Here is a 25,715-nt window from a genome sequence, read left to right on the forward strand (position 1 = left end):
TTGCTTGCAATCAAACTAATTATGCCTATGCTGTTATGGTATCGTGGGATCATACTGAGTAGTGGTTAGTGCACAGAATCAGAAGCAGACAGCCTAGTTTGATATGCAGTTTCCCCTAGTATTCTAGGAGAACTTGACCAATACCTGCCACCTTTCATCCCTCAGTATTCTATGTAATAAAGTGTAGAAAGATAACAGTATCTCCCTACCATGTAAGATTGCTGTGAAGATAATTTTTTTTAGGTTCTTAAAAAAAAAAAAAAAAGCTTTATTGAGACGTAATTCATATACAGTACAATTCAACCATTTAAAGTACACCATTCACGGTTTTTAGTCTGTCTGCAAGACGGGGCAACCATGAAGATAAAACTTCTTAAAAATGTGTGTATAACAGCACTGGCATATAGTAGGGGTATAAGATTTAGCAAAGATTTATGCTAAATATCATATAGGATAAAGATCTATATGTCATATGGTATGTAATATATATATATTGCGTAATTATATAATATGTAACACATGATACAAAATATATAAAACATGCATTTAACTTATATACGCCACATATATTTAATCTATATAAATTTATATCACAGTGGGGAAAATTGAAGTATAAAATAAAGTAAAAAATAAAAACAGATTTATAAGACATTTTTTAGCACAACAGAGTTTAATACTGAATTGAAACAACACAAAATACGTGTTTATAATTTATAATATGACACTGAAAACATCTATTTTTACAACTTTGATATCCTCAATTAAGTGTATGGAGTTAATACTCAGAAATTTGTTATGATTATAACACCAACATTTTGTGGTTGCATGTATTTAATAACTTACAAATTTAATTGTTTCAATAAAATAATAAAAGACAATTTATAAGCAGTTCCTGATATATATTTATCCTATGTATAAACTATATAGGATCATCCTAAGATCTATTATGTTTATGTTATTCCTCTTTTAGGCCATTGCTTTGTGCTCCCTAAGGCGGAGCTTGAAAAGGCATAAAACTTCTTAGAAAATGTGCACTCAGGGAGGAAGGAGCCAAGTTGACCCACTTTCAAAAAGAAATCACCTTTAGAGTAACAGTGGCTTGAAAGACTCCCAACTATGGTTATCTCAAAATTTTTAGCTTCCCTCCACCCCCAAAATTTGTCATTACAGTATATACTGATTAATTTCATTTAACGTTGTTAAACTGTCAATTTTTTATGGATTACAGATCCATTTGGCTTTATCAAATAGTCTATTTAGAAGAAAAATAAAAATGTATGTCTCAAAGTTTCGGCCTTAGCAAATATGGACTATACCATTAGTATGTGCTAATTCTATAGGGTTAATTTTTACCAAATACCTAATGAAATTTCCTGAAAGACTTAAAGTATTGCTCAGTGAAAATGAAATTTAAGATACTTTGTGGCAGAAACTATGTCAAAAATCACTTACTCCTTTCCAATTTAAAGTTATTTGTAGGAGGATATAGATACCTGGAGAGAAAGGATCTAAGAGTGAAAAAGGAAGAAAGAGAAATAACATATTGCTTAATATACTAATTTTAGTGTATTAAAAATATATTATAAGTAGTTTTTCCAGAACCCTCTATGACATTTACTTACATACCATTGTTTCCATAAAGAAAATGCATTTTTTGTTTTATACGACCAGAATACAAACACAGTTACAAAAGCAATCTGTGCACAGGTTAGAGGAAACTTATGTGTAAAATTTGCAGTATTTGGTTTCCCATGGGTAAAAGTCTAAAACTCCATAGATTATTTAAAGCTTTTCTTTCATCTTTGCCAACTAGAAGTTTAGAAGAGTAGTTTTCAGCAACAATGTGGTGTTTTTTTTTCAGTTATTTCAATGTTGTTTTGGTTTACTTCTGCTTATCTACACAGTAGTCAAGAAAATAAATCTGAAAACAAAGCATCAAAATGAAATTTTGAGGCATTCTCATGCCAAAAATCAGCTTTACAATCAGATAAGAGGGCATTTTTTGACACTGAACTTCTCTGGCCTTGTGCAGAATTGGATTCAGTATGACTCATAAGTTCCTCAGTAAGGAATTTCCCACTCGGGAAAGAAAAAGAAATGCTTCAAACATAAGATCTAGACTGGACTTCCCTTTGGGGACATCATTATCATTCAGGATGTTTATCTTCCACCAAAACACAACTCTGTAGGGCAGCTTTTTGTCTACTTTTCAATAAAATATTAAATTCACCTCAAACAACAGAAAGAAAAATGTCTAATAACCAAAAGGATGAACTCATTCATTAATTTACTCACTCATTTATTCAACCATGCAATGCACATTTATTGCATTCTCCACTGCATTATATATTAGGGATGTAAAGGAAAAATAGAGGTATATTCTATTCTCAAAGAGTTCACAATTGTGGGTGGAACAAAAATGAGAAGAAAAACTTAATAAAATGTGGTGTAGAATATGAAATTATAACATTTAAGTTAAAGAGCAGAGTGTAGGACTAATCCTGTTGCATTATCAAGCAGAGTTTTATTGAACATAAGATCATTGATGAAGTGAATATGAACCATTAGGTAATAAAATATTTATCTTAGCTCTACCCCATTTAATCAACCTATGAAACTCCATTAATTTTAATAGTTATATTTAATATAAATATAATATAAATATAGCATTTATATTTATAATATTTATATATTATACAAATACAATAAAATATAAATAAATATAAATATAATATAAATATAATATTTATATGATATTAAATATTATATTATTAAAGAAAACGTTCATTTTCAAGATTAGGGACATTTCAATGTGATTTACATTCTCTGAAAAATCTAATGTTCTTAATCGATAGGGAGATTTTATTAAAAAATCTAGTAAAAAAATATAGAGAAGTGGACATTTACCTGTTGAAGAAATAAAAATTGGTTATTTTCTTTGAACCCACGTGTAATCTGAAACAGCTAAATATGAGAGAAAAAATAAGGTTAAAGGAGGAAGAGGGAGAAGTAGACTCCCAGCTACGCAGGCAGCCCAGTGCAGAGCTGGATCCCCAGCACCCCAGGATCATGACCCAACCTAAAGACAGACACTTAACTGACTGAGCCACCCCGGTGCCCCAAAAACAACAGTAACTTTGTAAATGTCAGAAGAGTTCCAGTTCATATGTTGAACAGCAAATGGAGATTCTTTAATGTGTGGGCATAGAGTTAAGCAGAGACATTTAACTATATAATCCCTCAAAATGTCCCATTTATGGAAATAAAACTGGTTTCAGTACACACATTTGATTAAACATGGGGCATGCCATACATGTTATTCTTTGTTTTACCTATTAAATAAATTAACCAAGTAGAGTACCCACTGCCCCTGCTTGTGTTACTTTCTTGCTGTCTCTCTTTCAAACAAATAAATAAAATCTTTAAAAAATAAAAATAAAAAAATAAATTTGCTGATTCCTATCAAATTTTTTTAAAATTTCTTTTCAGTGTAACAGTATTCATTGTTTTTGCACCACACCCAGTGCTCCATGCAATCTGTGCCCTCTCTAATATCCACCACCTGGTTGCCCCAACCTCCCACACCCCGCCACTTCAAAGCCCTCAGATTGTTTTTCAGAGTCCATAGTCTCTCATATCAAATTTTTATAATTAACACATTATTAAGAAAATAAATGTAGTGTTGAAAGTGCCAGACACATGGGTGTGCTTCCTGGTTTGTGGATTTCTATTAAAATTCAGAATATAGTAAAACATAGAGAAAATAATAAATTGAAAAGTGAATATTTAAACATAAAGATACTTTATTGCAAAGATTTACTTGAAATAATTTTAAATATTTGTATTCATACAATAAAAATATTCATTGTGAAGAATGGTGACATTTCAACATGATTTATATTCTCTGAAAAACATAATTTACTTAGTGGATAAGGGTACAATTTTATCAAAAATCTAGTAAAAAAGTAAAAGGGTATAAATAAATGTTTACCTGTAGAAGAAACAGGGCTTGTTATTTTCTTTGAACCCACCTATAATGATAGATGTCTTATTATCCTGAGAACCTGAATAATTCTTTTTTTTTTTAAGATTTTATTTATTTATTTGACAGACAGAGATCACAAGTAGGCAGAGAGGCAGGCAGAGAAAGGAGGAAGCAGGCTCCATGCTGAGCAGAGAGCCTGCTGTGGGGCTCAATCCCAGGTTCCTGGGATCATGACCTGAACTGAAGGCAGAGGCTTTAACCCATGTGCCACCCAGGCACCTCCCTGAATAATTCTTAATTCCCTATTTCTTTGCTAATTCTCACCAAGTAATGGTGATGTCAATTACAGTACTTGGTCTGCTGTGCCATCTTGAAGGTAGAAATAAAGGCCACCAGTCACTGCAGAGTTATGCTTTGCTGTACAGAAGTTTTCGCTGTTTCTTAAGTTTATTATTTACCCAGGAGTCGTACCCATGATCTGTGTTTTGTTGCAAAAAAGTTTTCCCTGTTTGTGAAGATTATTCTTTACCCAGGAGTCACACTCATGGAAGAAGATCAAGTACTAGCACATTCTGCCAAAAAATGATAAGAGTTAATGCACTAGCAGATACACCCCAAGAGGAATTCTGGATTGAGATCTACCATGAACAAATAGCTATTACTATTAATCAGCCTAAAGAGTACACTGTTAGAGAGGAAGAAAATACACTAGAGAGAGAAGTAATACGGAGATAGATTGAATACTGGTGTCTTGGGCAAAAATTATTTTGATTTCTATGAAAAAATAGATTTCAGGAAACTTCTATTTCTAAAAATATCCATTTATTGGTAGTGGTGAGAATTGTACTATAAAAACTAGACAGTGGTTTATAGTACTACTCCCATAATTTCAATGTTTAAAAATATATATATATAACAGATTTGACTTCTCAGTAAGCTTAGTGAGGTCAGGGAGTCTGCCTTAACTCATTAATATATCTTTATGGCTTTAAGCTATGCTTGTCACAGAATGAATGAATAAAACTATCAGAAAAATAGATTTCAATGTAGATTTATTTAACTGTAGATTTCAAATGTAGATTTATTTCAATAAATGGGAATTTACACTACTGTTTTGACTGATTCTATCTGAATACTTTCCCTTTTATCGTGTATAGATTTCTTTATGACATAAAATTATGCAAAAACAAAACAAAACAAAACAAAACCCAAGGAGATACTGAATCAAGTAAAGCAAGGACAAAAGCTTTCTTTAAGTGTTTTCAGACTTGTAAAAATATTTTCTTCCTCTGCTTCACAAGGTTTATTTAATTATATGTAATTTCCTGAAGTAATAACAACAAATATCTAATAATACTCCTAGGTAGATTTGTTAGATTTTTAAAATTAAATTATTACATTTTCTCTTCATCTTATTCTGTAAATATTCTGTAAATAAACCAAATATGGCGTTTGATTTTAAGATACCTTTATTATTTATTTAGCTGTGGAGTAGTAGGTTAGATATTTGTTAAAATATTTAAATTTGCCCAAATTAAGACTCCAATTCTGTAAAATGAGGATTAAATTATTAAAACATACCACCGCAGTTTTGTGATAATTTAATAAGACATAAATGATCATGACAAGAATATTGTTCTTTTGCTTTACTTTGCCAAGATTGCCAATCATATGTTGTACTATAAGCTATCTGTGGGCAGTAATTGTGGTTTGAGTGTGCTTTGATAAAGTGCACTTTTGAATATACCTTTGAGTACTGAGGAATCTAAAATTGAATTAACATGAAATTGACCACTAACCATGTGGAGGAATGTTTACTGACTATATTTTGAGAAGCATTGTACTTTTGAGTGGAACAGAATTTTCTTCACTATGAAAAGTAAACTATTTCTGCTAAAGTCCTATAAAAATATATGCATCAATTTTCAGAATAACCCTTTAAATCAATACTAGAAAAAATATATTCCAACGGTGGCAGTACAGAAATGCCCTAGTTCTGTGATTTGCTCCAAATGGTCCTTGTGGTACCAACATTTGGTGAGGGAAATGGGATGAAGAGAAGCATATTAGTATCTTAATATAAATGACTTTAGAGCCTTATGTCAGCATTATTCAGTTTGTTGTAAATGTCACAGCCAGATTGAACTGTAAATAAAAGAAAAACTAAACATTCCTCAGACACTTATATTTGATCTTTACATTTTCCTTATCCATTGTTCTTTCAACTTCAACTGTAGGTGCTTTTCCCTTTTGCCTAATAAAATCTTCCCATTTTTGCCGCAGTGACTCTTCCAGGACTATTTACCACTCAAGACACCCTATTACATAAACTCATTTTATCTTCCCTATGTTTTTTACTTAGCAGTTGTCACAGCTATAAATTTACTCTGTGAGTATGTGTGATATAGGTATGATGTGCATGTATTTCTGTGTCTGAGTCTTTGATGGGAATATATTTTCATTTTGAGTCACCATTGTATCTCATTGTAATGTTTGGTATAGCATCTGGCATAAAGTAGGACCTCAGTTATTTTGAATTTTATCTCACCTATATATAAAATATTACAGAAAAGTACTATCATTGCTATTAAATAGTAGCCCTTTTAAATCTATCAATATTTTTCTTTTTTGTTTTCATATATGTAATTTTAAAACCTGATTCATACTTTAATAGTCCTTTTATTTTTTTATTTTTTTATTTTAATTTTATTTTTCCCCTTGCCATTTTCTTCTTTTGGTATGTTTTGACTGTTTTTGACTCATCACTTCTCAAGACCTGGCCCCCACTTTTCCTCACTGCCTAGGGAGCATCTGGATCCAGTCATGCTTCAAAAGCCCTTTGTTCAGGTTTTCTCTGGGTCTCCTCCTCAATGATCTTTGCCCTCTCAGTTTCATGCTTCTGTAATTCAAGCAAACCCATGTAACCAACTCCTCTCTCAGAACCGTTTTAAGAAGTTACCAATGTTAATCCATGGAGCCTTACATCACATTCCTGGCGCAGGTAAGACATTTGCCCTTCCTTGAGAATTTTTGGTTTGTGAAACTCAGTAGGTTCCTCTAGAGAGTCACATACTAGATTTGTCCTACCTTTTGCAGTATTTTTCTCATCAATTCTTTGGGTCCTAATCTCTTTTTTTTAATCCCTCTCTCCCTCTTTTTTCACGGTGGTTACATAGCATCAATGCGTGCATTTACTGTCATTTATTTAACTAATCTCATATGTCAAACTTTTAGCTGATTACATAGCCTCACCTACTTAGCTGATTTTTAAAATGCATTTGTAATTGCTTTCTGGGATTAAATTCTTAGTTTCTCCTCCAAGCCTTGGTGACTGAGCTCTAAATTCTCTATAAGGGTAAATGAACACACAACATCAGGAAATGAGAATTTATGCTTAGTCCCATGAACTGCATAACTGGATGAACCAGATGCAGAAGAAGGGATTGGGGTAGACAGAAAGAAAGAAAGAAAGAAAGCGCAAGAAAGAAGAAAGAAAGAAAGAGAGAGAGAAATAACACTGCTAAAGTAAAAGGGCGTTGATTTGTCCTGTTGGGATTTATAGAAATACTGAAGAGGGATGTAGAGTTGGAAGGAAGGAAGAGTGGAAGGAACAAAAGGGAGAGAATTCTGTCAAGGTAAGAGAGAACAAAATACAGAGGCTGATGTAGCCAAATTAACTTTCTACTCTAATTGTTTTAGAAAGGAAGGGAGTACAAATGTAGGAACTGGAACTTTACAGACTTATATTAGCAAATGATAAATGCCTAAAAGAAGTGACCCTATCAGTATTGCTCTGGATTCTCCACTTACTCTGGCCATCATGTCATTTTAAAATCATCTACATGATGATTTTGATTTTCAACCTCAAATTGACCCGTTACTCTTTCCAGCTGCAGGTGTTTTGGAGTCTCATTAATGATAAGATACATGCTTCTTGGATGCTAATACTCACCTTGAGTGTAATAGTCTACAGAAACCATCTTAGTTTAAAAATACATCTGGAAATGTAAAATATCTTATTAGGGTTAAATAATAAAGTATTATAAAGGACTCTTCCATCAGTCTTTCAAAATGCATTCATGTATTTGTTTGAAAAAAATATATACTAAGGAGCCACTTTTCAAAGCAGTTAATATCTTTTCTAAAGCCCTAGAGATTGGAAAGCAAATGCAAGAAAATGGAAAAAAGAATGGAAGGCATCTGGAAATGTATCTTTACAACTTTAATCCTAAAATGTTCTAGGAGTTTTAAGCTCCTGCTCTTAAATTATGGAATTCCTGGAAGGTCACATCAGTTATTCTAATGTACAAAGTCCAAAGTTTATCATGAGCTTTATGAATGACGAGAAAATCTTGGCTATAACTTTCATAAGTCCAATTAAAAGATGGATGATAATTTTATGATTAAAATTATAATCTCTGATAGGTAATACAATGACTCTAGTTTATATTCATAAGGTTTCAAAAGGAATGATGGTGCTGAATTGGCATTTCTTTAGGTTTAAAAAACAATAACAAAATGATGAAATCCTTGTGGTGACCTTATAGTGTGACTTGTCAATATTCAGGCTGAATTCTGCCTTATGTTTAATGTGGTAATGTACAAGCTATTTAGTCAGCATACTAGTTCATGTCCTAATGGCCTTCTGAGTATCTTGTCCTAATGGCCTTCTGAGTATCATGTCCTAATGACCTTCTGAGCATCTTGTTCATGTTCATCTAGTTCATGAACTAGCATACTAGTTCATGCCCTAATGGCCTATCTGAGTTTCATGTCCTAATGGCCTTCTGAGCATCTTGTCCATAAGCCTATTTCATAAATCTTGTGATTAAGCCTCCCCTAGGAATGGTTGATGAGTCATGCTGCATGGTGTACAGTTGGGCCAAGAATGGCACATTTAGAGTTCCATTGTGTTCACTGCTGATAGTTTTTGTTCGCTCTTGATGTGACCTTAATGATTACAAAATAGAATCCAGTTATCAAAGTGAAATAAGGAATTTTCTAAATATGAAAAAAATACAATGGGACTTTTGAGAGAAATGAGGGAACTGATAAAATCAGACCTGAGCGGAAGGCAGAGGCTTTAAGCCACTGAGCCACCAGGTGCCCCTCTATTATTGTTTCATTAACATTTAACTCACAGCCTGCAGCACTATAACTCATGCCTGAACTATGCTTATCTGACATGTATTTTCCCCATAAAGCACACAACAGTCTTCTCACATTTAAGAACACTAGTAGCACTTCAGGATTATGCTTGTGGAGCATTTTGAAAAACAAAATTCCCCCAAATAGAAAAAAAAAAAAAGTTAAAATTGGTACTAAATAGATTGTAAAAAGGACACCCATTTACATTAGTAGAGCTGACACAAGAAGGCAGAACATTGCTTTACTCCTTGGCTGGAAAGTGCACTTTGAGGGACAAATATTTTCTCACTTGACCTGCATCACATATGTACAAGGTTGAGAGCATTATGAACCTTGATTCTATGGTTACAAGTAAATTATAGTGAGTAATCAAATTCTCAAATATTAAATCTGTGAGCAGTAAGGATCGACTGTACATCTCTAATGAGTTAGAAAAATATTTTTTCACAAGTGACATAAGATGAATTGTGTACTTCAGAAAAATATTTAGGAATACAGTCTCTTCTAGGACCTGATGGATGATAGCATGTCTGAAATATTGATCTAGCATTATTTCCAAGTCCTGGAAAGATGAAAATGCCTATTTTTCCTATCCATTCTCTCTTTCTCTCTCTTTCTTTCTCTTTCATAAAATGTCATAGTCATAATTACTAGGTGTTTGGGACATTTGCATTTCTTTCTTAGGGAATTATCATTTTAGTACCCAAAACCTTTTTCTATTATTTTTTCCTATGATATTCAAATACACTTTATATTTTAATGACATTAATCTTATATCTCTTAATAATTTACCTTCTTTTCCAATTTAGTTATTTGTTGTTTAAATTGGATTTGTTTGTACACACCAGACCAAAACAATTCTGTGGCTTTAGCAGCCTCAGGCCAGTGGAAGGAAGTAGTTTAGCGTTTTAGCAAGTATAGGACATCTTTCTTCATCTGGCTCTGTTCTCTTTTATAACTAATTAAAAAAAAAAGATTTTATTTATTTATTTGACAGAGAGAGAGAGAGAGACAGTGAGAGAGGGAATACAAGCAGGGAGAGTGGAAGAGGGAGAAGCAGGCTTGCTGCTGAACAGGGAGGGAGCCCAGTGCGGGGCTCGATCCCAGCCAGGACACTGGGATCATAACCTGAGCCTAAGGCAGATGCTTAAGGACTGAGCCACCCAGGTGCCCCTATAACTCTAATTTTTGAAGAACACTTTTGTTGTTGTTGTTGTTGTTAACATCTAACTCTTGTTTCTCTCTACTGTTGAATTTGCAAGTATGTAGTGTTAATTAACCTTAATATTATGACTTCTGGATTGGCAAATGTGTACTTCTCTGGAAAATGGGCTCAGAGGCCTTGTAGAAACTAGTTTAGGTCATCCTTTGCTTATACTAACTCCTTAAGTCTATTTTTAAGCTTTCGTTTTTTTTTTCTTCCAATAAAATTTAATTAAATTAAAAAGTCAGCAAATACATAATATCTCTTTGTATGTAGGATTATGATTGTATATTTTATGCTTATGATTATGATAGTTTGTAGATCATACTCTCTCTCTCTCTTTTTTTTTTTTTTACTATTGGCTGCTGTTTGTGGTTTATTCATTTCCAGTAGTGGATGAGAAACAAAGATAAAGACCAAAAAATGGCAAAAATCAATAAGAAATAAAGGAAAATATTCCTATTCCAAGATCATAAAATATATGAAAGAATTAGAGCAGGCATCTAGAAGATAATGGTTATTCAGTGAACTTTGCACCAAAACATAAGAACAACTTTGATAACCCCATGAGTTAGAGAGATCATGAACTCACTTAAGTTAAATGAAGCCATGTCAGACACTAATTGCTTTGTGCATTGCATGGATTAAGCCAAAAATAAGTACAAACAGGAATACCATTATTTGAGGAATGATCTGTGGGCCTGGTTTCAGGGACTTTTTCAAAATTGAAAGGGGGAAATTCTAGATATTGGAAGTTCACAGCCATGGCAAATCAGAACTAATGGAAAAGTCATTAATGTGCTTGGAGAAAGAGAAATCTTCATGAGTTTTCCACTAGAGTACTGGTCAGTGTGATTTCTAGGCCAGTAGCATTCCCATTATCTGGAAACTTTTTGGAAATAACAAATTGTTGGATCCACTCCATGCCTACTGAAACTGGTTTGAATGGAATAAGACTGAACCATCTGTGTTTTTAATAAAGGTTCCTGCATATTTCTTATGCACTCTAAGTCTTCTGAGAACCACTGAGTTAGAGGAAAGAATGGCATAGGGAAAGAATAAGGTCAGTGTGTACATGTATATGTACTACCCTGTATATAAAAATACCATGTAAGTAATATAGTGATTGGATCCTATCAAATGTAATAACATCTACATGTAACAGACAGTCTGAAATCTGGAGTCCAAAAGGTTGCCAAGAATTCAGTTTTTGTTCTCATAGCCAAGATATAATGATGCTGGATACTGATTATGGAAAAGAGAAGATAAGCTTTAATATGTTTCCTCAAGGCAGGGACTCTAGAGTATTGATTAAGCTTGTGGGCAGTGAAATCATACCACCTGGTTGAATTCCCAACTCTCACTTACTAACTGTATGAAATCAGAAAGATTACTTAATATAATATTGCTTTTCTTGTGTTACTGATTTATAAAATGAAAAATCAATGATACTCATAGGTTTAATGTGAGAATTAAACAAATGAATACCTTAAAAATATCTAAAAAGTTTATAAAAAGTACAGTTGGCTTTTAAGCAACACAGGTTTGAACTATGTGGATCCATTCATAAGTAGATTTTTAAATAAATTAGATACTATAAACATATGTTCCATTATGATTTCCTTCACGTTTTCTCTAGCTTACTTTATTATAAAAATTCAATATATAATACATATATATTAACTGTTTATGTTATTGGTAAGGCTTCCAGTCAACAATAGGCTATTAGTAGTTCAACTGTGGGGAGTCAAATGGTACATGCAGAATTTCAACTGCATGGGGGAATTGGTGTCTCTAAACCCATTGTTGTTTAGGGTCAGTGTAGTGAAATTTTAATATTACGTCTTATTTTTATGGATTCATTACTAGAATTAATAGTGTATGTGTTCTTGGATACAATTACACAGAGTCCTTGTCCTATTTTTCTGTATTTGCTGAAATACCTAGGAATTCAAATTAATTTCCATAGGAACCTTTAGAGTAATACCTAATAAACCTTGGCATTTTATTTGGGAAAGGTATTTCCTATAATCCTATAATCCACATTTTCCTTTTGTCTGAAAGGCATTTTTTTCCATATTCTACCTGTCATTGGCACAGTCTCATAATTTAGAAGCACAGAACTTTATCTTAGCCAGACAGATGTGCTTTGCTAGTCTTCCCAAGTGTAACAATGTGCCCGACACTCCATTTTCCTGACAATTGGGTGAAATCCCTTTATGTTTTTGTCTGTATGTTCTGTGCATCAGAGAGAGTTCTTTTACCCATTCTTTGAAGTGGGACATCCCTGTCAGTCACTGCAGCCTATTGCATTTTTCTAAGACTTGCACATTGGTCCTTAATCTATGTCCCATAAAAGGCTGCTATTTCTTACTATTTCATTTGACTTGCTAAGTTTATGGTTCCAAATAAAGGATTCTGGGTCACAGTTATAGCAGTTGCGCACTGTCATCCAAAAGATCACAAATTTCATGCATCTGTCTACTTGGCCTTATCCACATCTCATCAATTATAGCAGTCCTATAAGTGTCTCACAGATTTTGACATTTATGTTTTCATTGGCAATAATCTTAAGGAGCCTATCCTTATATTTGACGCATGAAGACACTTAAAAGTTACAGTCTGTGATGCTAGCATTGGGAGACTTTGAATGCCCAAATCTCTTAGCTTCTTGAATGATCCTGTGTGCTTTATAGATGCTTTCAAGGTACCTTGAAATAGTTGAGCTGGAATTAGGTGAATCCTGTAGTTAAGCTATCCTGTGGACACCAATGGGAGAGGAAATTGAAGGTCTTTCAGATTAAAAGTTCAAATTGTGATGATTGCACCTTTTAGCCTCCAAACTGGCTTTTACCTTGATCTCCCTAAGCCTGTTCAGTTCATCATATTGAAAAGATTATGACATTTTCTAAATCACCCGGGGGGAGTATTCCATTTCAATTCAATGACTAAGTCATTCCCTGGGCCTGCAGTACTATCCTGCTGCGTTTAGTTCTTTAATGTGGAAGTAATTCTTATGTTTATAAAGTTTTGTGGCTTTTTAAATCCCACAAGGAAATCTCACACTTTAATGTGAGATAAGCTGAAAGAAATTATTCACTGTACCTCAACTAGTCTAAAAGGAAAAGCTTATCAAAGGTAGGGAAATGCTAGTCACAGCTACTTTAAACATCAGTAAGGAGACATCACAGGAAAAAAAATATCACAGAAAATAGCCTTTTGATGTTGGGAATTTTGAACTGAGATGCCAAATCTGAATCTTCATTTTTACCAATGAAATTTTCATAATTTCAAAAGTAATATGTATTCCCTGGAAAATATTAAAAATAAGAGAATGAAATTGCCTTCACTTTAATATGACCATAGCTTCTATACATCTTTTTCAGTCAGATTCTATGTGTATATACATTAGTATAAGTAAGATAACTTCTCTGATTTTAACATTACCTTATAAGTCATTTACCTTATAAATCCATGCCATTATTTTTTGAAATGATTTTTTAATATTTCTATGGATTAATCATATCAAATTGCCATATTTTTGTTGTCTTTTTTATTATAAGTTAATTATAAAGTTGTGAACGTCCTTGTTAGTAAATCTTGGGTTATGTCTTTGATTATTGCCTTAGGCTAAATGCCTAACAATGAAACTGATGGTTAATGAAATTAACATCTAAATATATTTCCTCCAGAAATGTACTTATTTTTACCTCAACTTTGGCAATAGTGTGTCTTATGAATTAAAAAATAAATAAACTTTCAGCCTAAAAAAATAAAAACGACCTCATTCCAAATTTTATTTACCACCTCACTGGAGGAAAAAATTACCCTGTCTTTTCTTTTTTTCTTTTTTATTTATTTATTTATTTTTTAATTTTTGGATTTGTGTGTTACTTATCTTTAACATTTCTATTTCATTCATGTGAACGATGAAAAGTAGAATTCTTCTAGTCTTTATCCAATATATAGTTTTAACTAATATCCAATACATAGTTTTAAAAAATGGAATATTTACCTCTTATAGATATTTTATATCTGAAACAGAACTTCTGGCAAAATATGACAAACATTCTCTACCATTTCTCTGTTAATTTCTCAGAAGTTTAAAGAGACTTTTAAACCCTCTCTGCTCACATTGAATTTTATATCTGTTAGAAAACTTTAAGGGGTCGAAAGACCAATAGCAAAGAAGAAACTCACTTTACTCTGTTCAGATTAATTCTAGGTGAAGGGAAGGAGACCTTTCTGTTACTGCTTATCATGTAATAATAGACAGTAGTTAAGCAATGTATCATCTTGACCTGTTCTTTCTTACTAATACGTGTATGACATGCTGATCATTTTTGTTTGTTTCTTTCTTTCTTTTGCCACCCCCTATAATAAATATCTGTAAATGTTTCATTTTCTGGTCTTTGTCTCACCCTAGTATGCAGACCAAAACATAAATTTGTAGAAGTCAAATCTTGGAGCAGCCATCTTCAACTATTAATACTCAAAAAAATGTCATCTAAATTCCTCTGAAGTATTGAATCTCTATCTAATTCTTTTTAGTTTGCAATTCTTAGTTGATTAATTTCATGGAAATTTCACCATCTGAATGAATATAATCCTCTAATCAGTCATTCTTAGTGACTATAAAATATGTTACAGTTTACATGTTCTCTTGTTTTTTTATGACTTTTATTAACAATTATTCACTTGATTAAATTTTTTCTATTATAAAAAGGCTACAGTAGATGTAAGTATTTTCACACATGCAAATGTAGGTACTCATGATTGTATCAATATGGGATTGATTTTATGATACAATTCTTACATTATAATAGATGTTATCAAATTGACTTCTGGAATTGTATAATGATTCACATTCATAACATCATATGTAAACACAAACATTTTATTCAGATCCCTTGTAGAAATAAATGTAGTCTGTTACATGTTTGCCAATGTGATAGGTAGAAAATGACATACCACTTTGACTTTAATTTGCATTTCTCTCATTATCACTGTTATTAGACATTTTCACTGATGATAGTTTATTCATTTCTAATTCTATTCTGGGATCTGTGTTTTCATATATCTTTTGCCTATTTTCCAAGGGATACATTTGAATTTTTTCTCTATGACTTGAAAATGTATGCTTTAATTAGTGCAAGGGCTAGAAAATGGCCAATTAAAATTATCATTAGATATAGAAAAGTGTTTAATAAACATAATAGAAAATGTTTAATGATGTCTAGAATAAACTTCTGAAGTTTTCTCTTAATTAAGGGAAAAACACAAAAGTGATTGAAATGGGAGAATAGTTTTAGATATGAAAAATTATTCTTACTTATGAATAACAGAAGCTTAACACAAGACAAATATTTTTAAAAAAAGAGAAAGAGTTAAAGGTATTTCCTGAGTAAAATTACACAAAAGCAAATAAAAAAGAAATTTATTTGAAGGACAAGGAAATATGCTAGAACATTCAAGTAGAAAAGTAAAATGTATAATATGAGAAAATGTACCTAATCTTTGCAGTTCTAAATAGGTAAAAATTAATTATTAGAAATTACATAAGATACTTAGCTTTAAGAAGAAGTAGAGTTTTGAGACTTCCATGTGGTATGTGACCCAACAGAAAATTACTTAGTAACTATAGAACATTTATGATACACAACTCAAGGAACTATGTTTAGCTCTGAAGTCATTACTATAGCCCTAAGAGAACTTAGGCATCATTGTATGGAGATGTGTTCAGTCTTTTGGAGGGCATTCAAATGATAACCTTAAATAAGAAATATGAAATTAGCTACACAAATTATGAATGTGAAAAAAGTTAGTCTATTGTGGGATAAATTGCTGAAAACTTAAGAGAATTGATATGTAGTTTCTTTTCAGAAATTTGTATGAAAAATAGCACATCAGAATAAACTAAACAAATTCATTAGTTTTTTTTTTACCCCACTAATAACTTCCAACATTGAAGCAGTATACTATAAATCAACAAAACAGATGTCACCAACTGACCTAAGCCCATTTTTTCATGTGCAGTAAGAGTGTATCTCTGCCATATTTCTAATCAGTTCCCAGCTTTTGAACACCTAAATTTTGCAAGTGAAACATATTTCCCACACTTTGTATACTAATTAAGCAAGCCACTGATTTCACCAATGATAACTAATATCTATAACATCATTAGGCTTAGATAAGACTTCATTAAGACTGCTGATGATGATCCATGAAAAAGATTAGTCTGATAGTAATTCTGTCTAAATTGCAACATACAAATAAATAAGAACCATCCTTGAAGTTTGTATAACTGGTTAGATAAATTTAATGTCTTTAAAATGTAAACAAAATTAACACAATGCACACATACACATCAACATACCATGTTGGGGAAAAATATAAACACATTATTGTGGGGTTTAATGTCAGGAAGACAGGTTAGAAATTGATTCTGTCTCAGTCATTTTGCTTAATAATTATGAGCTTCAGGACTATCATGTATTAAATGAATATAATATAGACCATATACAATAGTTTTATTAATATTATATAATAAGAGAATGAGCATGGTGCCTGGCTTCTCACAAACTGCAGTTGTTCTGCAGTTATATTATATATTATATAAGGATAGTTTTCCTTGGAAGATAATTCTAAAATTTACATGTGAAAAAGAGCTTAATAATTGTGTACATAGCTCCTGAGATATGATTCCAAATATATATATATATATATCATTTAAAATTTTGTTCCAAGGTACATGTGAAATATTCTAGAGCCCATACAATCTCCCAAAATGCATTTAATAATAAGAGATCATTCTTAAAAGTTTAGATGCAAAATCTGAGTAAATATTCATATAGTGGGATATTTATATAAACTCCACCTAAATAGAAAAAATCTTAAAACTAGACTGAGATAGTGATTTTTTCTCTCTGTACTTGTATGTATTTCTTAAGGTTTTGTAAGGCACATATATATTATTGCCATGAGAACATAAGATAAACAAATAGTTATGTTTATACTATAACTGTCTTGTTTTACTATAAAACACTGATGAAAGAAATTGAGGACAATACAAAGAAATGGAAAGATATTCCATGGTCATGGATTGGAGGAGCAAATATTGTTAAAATGTCTACACTGCCCAAAATAATGTACACATTTAATGTAATCCCTACCAAAATACCAATAGCATTTTTAACAGAACTAGAACCAACAATCCTAAAATTTGCATAGAACCACAAAAGACTCTGAATAGCTAAACTACCTTGAAGAAGAATAGCCAACCTGGAGGCATCATAATTTCAGACTTCAAGTTACACTACAAAGCTATCATGATCAAAACAGTATGGTACTGGCACAAAAAACAGGCAGAGAAATAGAGCAGAATAGAAAACCCAGAAATGAACTGCAACCATACGGTCTATTAATCTTCAACAAGTAGGAAAGAATATCCAATGGGAGGAGCACCTGGGTGGCTCAGTGGATTAAGCCTCTGCCTTCAGCTCAGGTCATGATCCCAGGGTCCTGGGATTGAGCCCCGCATTGGGCTTTCTGCTCGGCAGGGAGCCTGCTTCCCCCGCCCCTTTGCTTGCCTCTCTGCCTACTTGTGATCTCTCTCTGTCAAATAAATAAAATCTTTAAAAATATATATATCTAAAGAGGGGAAAAATGGTCTCTTCAACAAATGTTTTTGGGAAAATTGGACAGGAACATGAAAAAGAATGAAACTGGACCACTTGCTTAGACCATACACAAAAATAAATTTAAAGTGAGTTAAAGATCTAAATGTGAGATATGAAACCATAAAAATCCTAGAGGAGAATACAGGTGTAACCTCTTTGCCATCAGCCATAGCAACTTCTTTCTAGATATGTCTCCTGAGGAAAAGGAAATAAAAACAAAAATAAACTGTTGGGACATCATCAAGATAAAAAGTTTCTGCACAGCAGAGGAAACAATCAACAAAACTAAAGGTCAACCTTTGGAATAGGAGAAGATATTTGCAAATCACATATCTGATAAAGGGTTAATATAAAAAATATATGTAAAAAAACTTATAAAATTCAACATCCCCTCCAAAAATAATCCAGTAAAACATGGGCATAACAGATGAATAGACATTTGTCCAAAGAAGACTTAAATGGATAGCTAGCAGATGCATAAAAAGATGCTCAACATCATTGATCGTCAGGGAAATACAAATCAAAGCTACAGGGAGATATTGACCTTTCATAATAGCTAAAATCAACAACACAAGAAAAAACAGGTGTTGGCAAGGATGTGGAAAAAGGGGAACCCTCTTACACTACTGGTGGAAATGTAAAGCGATGCAGCCACTCTGGAAAATAGTATGGAGTTTCCTCAAAAAATTAACAATAGCACCAACCTATAATCCAGCAATTGCACAACTAGGTATTTACTGAAAGAATACAAAAATACTAATTCAAATGGATACATGCACCTCGATGTTTATAATAGCTTTATAATAGCCAAATTATGGGAACTGCTCACGTGCCCACCAGTCGATGAATGGATAAAGAAATGGAGTTTAAGTCCAGTGGAATATAACTCAGCCATAAAGAATGAAATCTTGCCATTTGAAAAGACATGGTTGGAGTTAGAGAGTATTATGCTGAGGTAAACAAGTCAGAGAAAGACCAATACTATATGATCTCACTCATATGTGGACTTTAAGAAACAAAACAAATGAGCAAAGAGAAGAGGGGGAAAAAAAAGAAAAGAAAAGAAAAACAAACCAAGAAATAGACTCTAGGTATAAAGAACTAACAGATGGTTAACAGAGGGGAGGTTTGTGGGTGGGGGATGGTTTAAATAGGTGATGGGGATTAATAAGTACACTTGTGATGAGCATTGGGTATTGTACAGAAGTGTTGAATCTCTATATTGTACACCTGAAACTAATTTTACACTGTAACTAACTAAAGTGTAACTAAAACTGTAACTGTAACTGTAAAGTGTAACTAAAGTGTAACTGAAGTGTAAACTAACTTTACACTTTTACAAGAATTTAAATAAAACAATAAAATAAAAGGCAGCCTGCAGTCTTCTTCCCCAGGACAGGTATTCTGAGCCAGGTAAAAAGAAAAGTCTGTTTTATTATTTTGCTGTGTCCTCTAATGAGTTTGGGAATAGGCATTAGAGGAATATATGGAAAAAGCAGGCATGATTACAACATAAGAGAGAATTTGGGACTACCAAGGTCAATCTGGAAGGGGTGGATTAAAAAAGGGTAGTAGGTGGACAAAAACAGAAATGGAACTTCGCAGATGTCAGACCACAATGTCTCCTACAGCTCCCTTTTCTTACTGTATAAATCTTCAGAAATCTTTGCTGAAATTTCTAAATTTCTTCGATTAAGAATGGCATCCGTTAGCCAATCAGGGGATGAATTTCAAACACTTGGCCCACTTATTGAAAAAGCATAGTCAACCAAGGAGGAAGAGAAAGATAAAGGAATGTCATCCTCTAGTTACTTGACAAAATCTAAGGGAGAGTAACATTAGAATTCTTATTTATTTATTTATTTATTTATTTATTTGCCACAGCAAGGGGCACAACCAGGGGTAGAGGCAAAAGAAAAGGGAGAAGCAGGTTCACCACTAAGCAGGGAGTCCAACTCGGGACTTGATCCCAGTACTTGAAAGTTGACCTTTATTTTATGTCATACATGAAGATAATCTCGAAATGGATGAATGAGGCAGACACTCAGCTAAGTGACCCACCCAGGCACCCCCTAGAATTCTTTTTTTTTTTTTCTAATTTAAATTCAATTAGCCAACATATAGGACATCATTAGTTTCAGATGTAGAGTTCATTATTCTTCAGTTGCATAAAACACCCATTGTTCATCACATCAGGTGCTTTCCTTAATGCCCATCACCCAGTTACCCCATCCTCCACCCACCTCCCATCAGTTTGTTTCCTATACTTACGAGTCTGTAATGAATATTGGAGTACAGATGGCCCTTCTTTTCATTACATCTGTATCTTTGGAGCAAATACCCAGTAGTGCAATTGCAAGGTCATAGGGTAGCTCTATTTTTCATTTGAGGAATCTCCACCCTGTTTTCTGAAGTGACCATACCAACTTGCATTCCCACCAACAGTGTAAGAGCGTTCCCCTTTCTCCACATCATCTCCAACACTTGTTTCCTGTCCTGTTAATTTTGGCCATTCTAACTGCTGTAAGGTGGTATCTCAATATGGTTTTGATTTGAATCTCCCTGATGGCTAATGGTGATGAACATTTTTTCATGTGTCTGTTAGCCATTTGTATGTCTTCTTTGGAGAAGTGTCTGTTCATGTCTTCTGCCCATTTTTTGACATGATTATCTGTGTTGTGTGTGTTGAGTTTGAGGTGTTCTTTATAGATCTTGGATATCAGCCCTTCATCTGCATTGTCATTTGCGAATATCGTCTCCCATTCTGTGGGTTGCCTTCTTGTTTTGTTGACTGTTTCCTTTGCTGTGCAGAAGCTTTTGATCTTGATGAAGTCTCAAAAGTTCATTTTTGCTTTTGTTTCCTTTGCCTTTGGGGACATGTCTTGAAAGAAATTGCTGTGGCTGATGTCAAAGAGGTTATTACCTATGTTCTCCTCTAGAATTTTGATAGATTCCTGCCTCACATTGAGGTCTTTCATCCATTTCGAGATTATCTTCATGTATGACATAAAATAAAGGTCAAGTTTCATTCTTCTATACATAGCTGTTTAATTTTCCCAGCACCTTTGTCAAACTGTGGGAACAGCCAAGATGCCCTTCAATGGATGAATGGATAAAGAAGATATGGTCCATATATACAATGGAATATTATGCAGCCATCAGAAAGGATGAATACCCAACTTCTATATCAACTTGGATGGGACCAGAGGAGATTAAGCTGAGAGAAATAAGTCAAGCAGAGAAAGTCAATTATCATGTGGTTTCACTTACTTGTGGAGCATAATGAATAACATGGATGACATTAGGAGAAGTAAAAGAAAAGTGAATTTGAGGAAATTGGAGAAGGGAGATGAACCATGAGAGACTGTATACTCTGAGAAACAAATTGAAGGTTTTGGAGGGGAGGGGAGTAGGTTGATGGGTGAGCCTGGTGGTTGGTATTAAAGAGGGCACATATTGCATGGAGCACTGGGTGTGGTGAATAAACAATTAATCTTGGAACACTGGAAAAAAAAATAGATTCTGTCATGGTTTTTCTTCCTTTCTGATGACATCCCATTCAGTTTTGCCTCCCTTCCCCTATGATTCTCTGCACTGTTTTTTATATTCCACATATGAGTGAAATCATTTGATATTTGTCTTTCTCTGATTGGCTTACTTCACTCAGCATAATACCCTTCAGTTCCATCCATGTTGACTTAAGTAGTAAGTATTCATCCTTTCTGATGGCTGAGTAATATTTCATTGTATATCTACCACATCTTTTTTATCCATGCATCTGTAGACGGACATCTCAACTGTTTCTGCAGTTTGGCTATGGACATTTCTGCTATAAATATTGGGCTTCAGGTGCCCGTTTGGATCAATACATTTGTATCTTTGGGTAAATACCTAAAAATGCAATTGCTCAGTCATAGGGCAGCTCTATTTTTAACTTCTTGAGGACCTTCCATACTGTTTGCCAGAGTGGTTATAAAGCTTGCATTCCCACCAACAGTGTACGACATTTCCCCTTTGTCCACTTCTTCTCCAACATTTGTTCTTTCCTGATTTCTTAATTGTAGTCATTTTGACTGGTGTGAGGTGGTACTTATTGTGGTTTTGATTTTTATTTCCCTGATGCAAAGGGTTGTGGAGCATTTTTTCATGTGTCTGTTGGCCATTTTTATGTCTTCTTTAGAGAGATGTCTGTTATGTCTTCTATTTCTTGACTAGAGTACTTGTTTTTGGGTCTTGAGTTTGTTAAGTTCTTTATAGATTTAGGTATTAGCCCTTTATCTGATATGTCATTTGCAAATATCTCCTCCCATCCCATAGGTTGCCTTTTGGTTTTCTTGACTTTTTCCTTTGCTGTGCAAAGGCTTTTTATCTTGATGTTGTCCCAATAGTTCATTTTTGCTTTTGTTTCCCTTGCCTTTGGAGACACATCTAGCAACAGGTTGCTGCTGCTGAGGTTGAAGAGGTTGCTTCCTTTGTTCTCCTCTCGGGTTTTGATGGAGTCTTGTCTCACATTTAGGTCTTTCATCCATTTTGAGTTTATCTTTGTGTATGGGGTAAGAAAATGGTCCAGTGTCATTCTTCTATACGTGGCTGTCCAATTTTCCCAGCACCGTTTGTTAAAGAGATTGTCTTTTTTCCATTAGTTATTCTTTTCTTCTTTGCTGAAGATTAGGTGACCATAGAGTTGAGAGGCTATTTCTGGGTTCTCTATTCTGTTCTATTGACCCATGTGTCTATTTTTGTGCCCATACCATGTTGTCTTGATGATCACAGCTTTGTAAGATAGCTTAAAGTCTGGCATTGTGATCCACAGCTTTGGTTTTCTTTTTCAACCTTTTTCTTTTCTTTCTTTCTTTTTTTTTTTTTTCTTTTTTTTTTTTTTTTTTTTTTTTTTTGGCTATTCAGGGTCTTTCCTGGTTCCATACACATTTTAGGATTATTTTTTCTAGCTCTATGAAAAATGTCAGTTTTTTTTTTTTTTTTAAGGATTTTATCTATTTATTTGACAGAGAGAGAGACACAGCGAGAGAGGGAATATAAACAGGGGAAGTGGCAGAGGGAGAAGCAAGCTTCCCGTGGAGCAGGGAGCCTGATGTGGGGCTCGATCCCAGGACCCTGGGATCACGCCCTGAGCCTAAGGCAGATGTTTAATGACTGAGCCAACCAGGTGTCCCTCAGGGTATATTGATAGGGTTTGCACTGAATGTGTAGATTGCTCCAGGTAACACATTTTAACAATATTTATTCTTCCAATGTAGAATTCTATTGGACTTGGAAAAGTAGGGAATGAAGTTCCCCCAAAGGACAGAGGGGCACTATATGATATCTAGAATGATATCTAGATTACAATATGAAAAATAAGACATTTTATTATTTTTTAAAGTAGAGCATGGGGTATAGTTATACCACTAATACTATTGATTTTGATATTTTTAAAACTATTTAAACAGGGTAATTTTTAATTTGAAAAATCATCTGTGTCTAGTTATCTTACTGATGATTGATATTTTTCCTATAGGTCATATTTTTCTGCTTCTTTAAGTGCCTATTAATTTTGGTTAGTTTCCAAATGTTATTTACTTTAGTGGCTTTGAGATATTTTTGCAATACTTTAAATATGTGGTTTTTACTAGAATGCAGTTTAATTAATTGTGACAGCGTGATACTTTTCAGACTGGCTCGCTCTATCTATCTATCTATCTATCTATCCATCATCTATCTATCTGGCAACAACAGAGTAGAATTTAGGAATAATTTTTCATAGATCGAGATAATACCTTTTTGAATATTCTATTCAATATTTCATATATTATGAGATTTTTCCACAATTTCTAGTTAGAACACACACTATTTCTAGAGCACTGGGGTTTCTCTTTATCATTTTCTGGTGGTTCTTCTTCCAGCACTTGTAGTTTTCTCCCATGTCGAGGCTGATCAGTTCTCATTGAAGATTTCAGTGGTTCCTTTTATATAAATTTATAGAATAGTCTATCTGCACCTCTCCCCATCTGTGCAGTGCTCTTCTCTCCAGTCATCTGTCCTAAAGATTGTAGCTACTTGCCCATTCTTCTTCCTTTCTTCTTTTTTCCATCTTCCTTCTTTTTTTTTTTCTTCCTTCTTCTCTCTTCTTCAATTCATGAAGACTGCAGAATCCATCTATGTTTGCCCTCCCTGCCCTGTCCTCCACAAATTCTCTCCAGATAGCAAGTTGAGGCAATTGTAGAACTCAACTTGTTTACTGTCCTTTTCTCAGGTATTACTCTTTGTGCTTCCTGCAGTTCAGTGTGTTAAATGTCAGTATTCTACCTTGACTAGTAGTAGAAATTTCATGATTTTCAGTTCAATGACCCTTGAACTCTTTAGCCCATAAAGAGTAAGTTATCACATATAGTAAGTAGTACAGTCAGAATCCAAACTTGCCAATAATGAAATATTTGGGTCATGGACATAATGGCATTTCATCAAATATTGGTAATTTCCTCATTGTCTAATAAATAATAGAATAAATATACAATTACTGAAAATTTCTTAATAAATATTTTTCTGCACATACTACTTTTGACAGTGTTTCTTTAACCTACTGAGCCACCCAGGCGCCCCGACAGTGTTTCTTTAGATATTTACAGAATTCTAGGTTATTGTATGGAATGCTAAGAATACTGATGGGTTATATGCATAATGCTAGGCATAAAGAAAATACAAAGTCATAATGCAGACTATATAAAAAATAGACATAACATTATATTTGAATGAGTTGTCCCAAAACTTTATACCAGTAGAAAAAGCTCCATTAGTCTAATTAAAATTAAAGTTTCAGGGGCAGCTGGGTGACTCAGTCAGTTAAGCAGCTGTCTTCAGCTCAGGTCATGATTCCAGGATCCTGGGATTGAACCCCACATCAGGCTCCCTGCTTGCTAGGGAGCCTGCTTCTCCCTCTTCTTCTGCTTACTGCTCCCCCTGCTTGTGCTCTCTCTCTCTCTGTGTGTCAAATAAATAAATAAAACCTTAAAAAATAAAAGAAAGCTTCATTAAACTAATTAAAATATCAACTGGCAAGGCTATCATGTGGTAAAATTGTTCTTATATGTGCCTGTTTTATATAAATCATTATTTGGGTAATTTGAAATGTTAGATATTTTTTGGAATATGTTATATTTAATTCTATTAAAATATATTTTAAATACATAATAAGTATAATAAATACATTATATATTTAATAAATATAATAAATATATTATATATATTATCTATTTAATATATATTTAGGGTGCCTGGGTGGCTTAGCTGGTTAAGTATCTGTCTTTAGCTCAGGTATGATGTCAGGGTCCTGGAATCGAGTCCTACATCAGGATCCCTGCTCAGCGGGAAGTGTGCTCCTCCCTCTACCCCTCCCCACTGCTCATGATTTTTCTCTCTCTCTCTCTCACACACACACACACACACACACACACTCTGTCTCTCAAATAAATAAATAAATCTTTTAAAAATAAATAAAATATAGTCACTTTAAACATTGTTTAATATCGATAATTGATTCCTCTTATTGTATTCTCTATTACATATAACATGGCCTTTGAAATGAACATGCTTACTCAAGAACCAGAAATTTGGTGTTTGGAATGGTTGAGAGAGTTAAAAAAATATACCTTTCAAAACAAATTATGGTATGTGAACAATAAAAAAAACAAAATTTAATTCA

The sequence above is a fragment of the Lontra canadensis genome, unplaced genomic scaffold (genome assembly GCF_010015895.1).
Source record: "Lontra canadensis isolate GAN:19392208 unplaced genomic scaffold, GSC_riverotter_1.0 scaffold1, whole genome shotgun sequence".
Classification (NCBI taxonomy): Eukaryota; Metazoa; Chordata; class Mammalia; order Carnivora; family Mustelidae; genus Lontra; species Lontra canadensis.